The sequence below is a fragment of the Palaemon carinicauda genome, chromosome 7 (genome assembly GCF_036898095.1).
Source record: "Palaemon carinicauda isolate YSFRI2023 chromosome 7, ASM3689809v2, whole genome shotgun sequence".
NCBI lineage: Eukaryota > Metazoa > Arthropoda > Malacostraca > Decapoda > Palaemonidae > Palaemon > Palaemon carinicauda.
In genome coordinates, this window is record NC_090731.1 from 46,752,575 (window position 1) to 46,757,574 (window position 5,000).

A 5,000-nucleotide genomic window follows, 5' to 3' on the forward strand; every position below is an offset into this window, starting at 1 on the left:
TTATAAAGCAATAAGACCTTTAGGTTTATTGGAAATGGGACTGAAATCATATTTGTAATATGTCTCTCAGAAGTATTTATTAGAAATATCAACAATTGGGCTGTCGGGAATTAACGTTTATAAGCATCCACCGTAACCCTGTTATTCAAGAGCAAAAATTGAGTATCTGTATATTTACACAATCATTACTATCCATAGAGAAAAGAACGATCCTTATTCATAGGCTTTATTCAGCATGTTAACAAAGATCATTCTAGAATATTAGTTGATTACAGATAAGATGAAAGGGAGAAGTAAGAAAGAACTTAGAACTAAGGTAATGCTTATAATCGATATTAGGTGGAGTTTTGAGAAAATGTAGGACCAAGATATTTTATCTTTTGGTGAGAGAAAGGAAGCAGGGTGCTGTTAAAATGTGTTTGGATAACATCAAACCGGTTCTCACGTTTTTTTTAACTTAGGTCCTGTGTGATGGATAAGGTAACAAGGAGGCAAAAATACACCATAGGATAATGTGTGCTTGGAAAAAACTAGAGAAGATGATCTGGAATAATATTTAATAAGAATTGGGGCAAATGTAAAAGAATGGTTTTACAAAAGTGTATTTAGACCACCTTTGGTTTATGGAACTGAGACTTGGCTAATAAATGACTCAAGAAAAGACGTTAGGAGTAGCAGAAATGTTACTCCTATTAGAGGGAGAGTTGAAGTTGCAGAAGTGAGGAAAACAATTTAGCAAAGACGACTGCAGTGGTTCAGGCATGTGATGACGAGAGAAGAATATCATGTAAGCCGAAAGGCCGTGGACATGGAGGTGGTTTTGGGAAGATGGAGGAAAAGGCCAAAGTTTAATAGGAAAGATGAAATAGCAAATAACAATAGGAAAAAGGGATAAGAGAACAGGAGGTGGAAGATAAAAGAGAAAGGAGAAGGCTTAGACAAAACATCAAAACTATACAGAGATGAACAAAGGTTTCAAACAAAGAAGATGGCAATACACACTTTAAACTTTTAGGATTGTGAAAAGAGTGTTCATGTATTCCATATATGTTTCCTCTCACGCGATTCTTACTGTATACTGGTGAGTCCCCTTGTGTGATCCGAGGGATCAGCTGATTTAACGTGGATAACAAAAGGCTATAGAGTGCAATATAGCTAAAAGTTTTGTGAACAGTCGGTGATTAGTTTGAGGTCAGAAAAGTGGGATAAAACTTCAGCATGAGATAGATATCTTGTTAATTACTAAAAATCTGGATTAGATGGCTGGCTATGACACAGGCAAGGCGTGGAGGGATATTGCTGCAATCAGCAAGAGTAAATTCCATGAGTTGGCACAACAAGAACTAGACCTCCTGAGAACAGAGGTCGCTAATAGCTCCAACCAGTGTGACGGAAAAATATTCTTTAACATATTGAAACGATATGATTCAACAAACTAGAGCAAGTCTGCTGAAAACATCATCAAATTAATAGAACGAATTCCAAAGAAGATCCGGGTGATAATGAGACTTATAAAGAAAGTTTACATCAATCAGCACCTTCCATTAAAGAACAATAAGAAGTGTAATTTGATGAATATGCTGATTGATGCATTAGGAAAAAAAATGACAAAATGGTGCAATACATGTAAGATGTGGTACAGCATTGGTAATCCCCAACAACTGATTAGGAAATACGATGCATGTCATATACCAACATACCCAACTTGCGCTGAAGTAGAACTAAAAATAAATAATAAAGACACAAAGGTATTCTGCTCAACATGCTTAGTCTGGATCGAAAAATCAATCAAGTCAATACTGAATCTGCAAATAGTTGAAGAAGAAGAAGAAGAAGAAGAGAAAAATTAATAGGATATGTGTAAGGATGCGGAGAAAATCATTGATACAACACATGATTTCATTCAGCAACATGCTTTCGAAGATATAAATTATCAGATGAAAACAGATAATAGACCCAAGAGACTCTAACTGGACCTACACACTTTTAGGGAAGAGAACGAAAAAAAAAAGAGAAAGATATAGTCTGTAATTTACTGAAAAGAGGGAATTGCAGTTTTGGCGAAAGATGTTACTATAAGCATCCAAAGATATGCCATATTTATGAAATATATGGTAAATGTACATATTTAGACGGATATGGACACGAATGCAGAGATTTCCATCCAGAAATATGCAAAAACATGAATGAACGAAAATTATTCCAATTCAACCAAAATTGTTGAAACATGCATCCTGCAACCATGATTGAAGGTCAGAAAATTCAAAAGCAAACAGACAAGAAAAATGGAACAAAAAAGAAAAAAAAAAAACAAGCCGTGTATATACCGTGCTATGCACAAAAGACCCCAAAATACGATGCCTTTTAACCCAAATATGCACAATTAGAGCCCAACTATAAAGAATGCATTTATAATGCCAGGGTTGGTGCAGATATGAGAATAAATGCAGGTATACACACAAAAATAAATATGAAGTCAAAAAAGCAAATATAATAGAAAAGTTGGATTTTTAATGGCAAAATTCCTGGAAATGAAGGAAAGAATATCATATCAGAACAGGAAGGAAACAGGGGAAAATCCATATTATCACCAATATCAGATAATGCGGATGAAACACAAACCATCTTAATGAAAAATTAACAGGGTTTAGTCACGAGTAACTTTAAAAGGAAAATAGAGTTCTTAGAAATAGTAACCCAAATTGAAAAAAATATTATTAAAATTATAAGCGGAACATGGTATTTCTAAGAGACTGGAAGTGATGATAAGATAAAGGGTTTCCAAACATATAGATGAAACGGAACAAATAGGAATCAAGGGGGAACCTCAATTTATTGAAGAGACATAAATCAAAGAAAAGTCTGTGAAAAATTCAGTGAAACAGAATGTGAATTGATTTTGGTAGAATTTGAATATGAAAAATTAGTGAATATTGTAGTTTACAGATCCCCAAATACTAAGCAGTTTGACATAGTAATAGAAAAAAAAAAACTGATTTTAAATGTTACAACCATAAAGAACTGGAATATACTCCTATCCAAAGATTTTAACTTTCCTTTCGTGGATTGGAAAGAAAAGATAGAACAAAGTGGTTATATATATAAATATAAAAAAAGAGAGTAATAGTAGCGCAGAAGATAAGAGGCAGTTTAAAGCTTCAATATATGCTATTAGAATATAATATGCAACAAATAAATCATATTCCAACAAGAAAGGACAATGTCCTAGGTTTAGTATTTCTGAATGAGGTGAATTATGTTAAAGAAATAATAGTGTATAATACGGGAATTTCAGACCACAATGTCATACAATAAATAGTCCATTTCTAAGCAATTGAACACAGAGACAAATAAAGCTCAAAACGATGGGAAGGATATGGAAAATTATATTTTTATAGTAAGAATATAAAAGGGTCATAAATAAATGAAGAATTAAACGAAGATTGGAAAAAAAACTTTTGTAACTGATAATATACAGGTAAATACGGATATACTGTACCAAATCCTGGAGAAAATTGTTGAAATATATTTACCGAAAAAAAAAAAATAACAATCAGACATACATACCAAGAGACAGAAGGATCTTATTTCAGAAAATAGGAAAGTGGAAAAAGAATGTTGCTAAAGAAAATAATGTATGAAAAAAGATGGAAATGAAAAGCAAGATAGAAAATGCAGAGGAAAAGATTAAGCAATCGAAAGAAAAAGAGTAAAAACGACTTAGAACAAAGGACACTTAAAAATATCAAGAAAAATCCCATAGTACTTTACTCCTATGCAAAAAAAATGAATAAAGAGAGATTAGATATAGAGATTAGAATTGAAGGATGGCTAACGAATAAAAGAAAGGAAATGTGCAACATATTAGCAGAATAATATAAGAGTGAATTCACGCCAAGAATTGCAAATGAGAATAATGAAACAAAAATGAGAGAAGAAAATATTGAATATACAACGGATATAGATATTAATGAAGCAGATATTGTGCAGGCTATAAGCGAAATTAAAAATGGATCGGCGTCCGGGCTAGATGGAGTTTCAGCGATTTTGGTAGTAAAAACTGCACACACTATCGTGAAGTCACTTGCAATACTGCCAAGACAAAGTGTAGATATGAGCATGATATATGTTAAACATAAATAAGCATATATAGCCCCTATTTTCAAAAGTGGATCAAGACTAGAAGCAAGCAATTATAGACCTATTAGTCCAACATCAAACAAAGTGTATGCAAGGGTAATACAAAAGAAAATAATGGATCATTTGGTTAAAAATATTTTATTCAATAAATATCAGCACGGTTTTGTGCCCGGAAAAAAGTACACAAACCCAATTGATAGCACACTATGAAAGTATAAACAAAAGTATGATAAATGAAAAAGACACAGATGTGATCTATCTAAATTTTGCAAAAGCCTTTGACAAGGTAGACCATAATATATTAGAGAAAAAATGAGAAAGCATAATATTTTAGGAAAGATAGGAAAATGTATAAAAGAGCTTCTACAAAACAAAAACAGAGAGTGGTTGCAAATGACGAGAAATCAGATGAAGCTCAGGTAATATCTGGCGTGCTATAGGGTATGGTATTAGCTGCACTGCTGTTTGTTATTATGATTTCAGACATAGACTGTAATGTTAAAGAATCTGTAGCGGGAAGTTTGGCCGATGATACAAGGATAAGTAGGGAAATTACTTGTGATGCAGATAGGAACTCATTACAAGGAGATCTAAAGAAAATATATGAATGGACGGAGATAAATAGGATGGTATTTAACTCCGATAAATTTGAATCAATAAATTATGGAAACGGAGAAGGAATGGTATATGCATACAGGGGACCTAATAACGAGACAATCACAAACGAGGAAGCAATGAAAGATCTTGGTGTAATGTTAAATAGGAATATGTTATGCAACGACCAAATACCAGCACTGTTGGCTAAATTTAAAGCAAAAATGGGAATGCTATTCAGAAACTTTAAAACAAGTAAAGCTGAA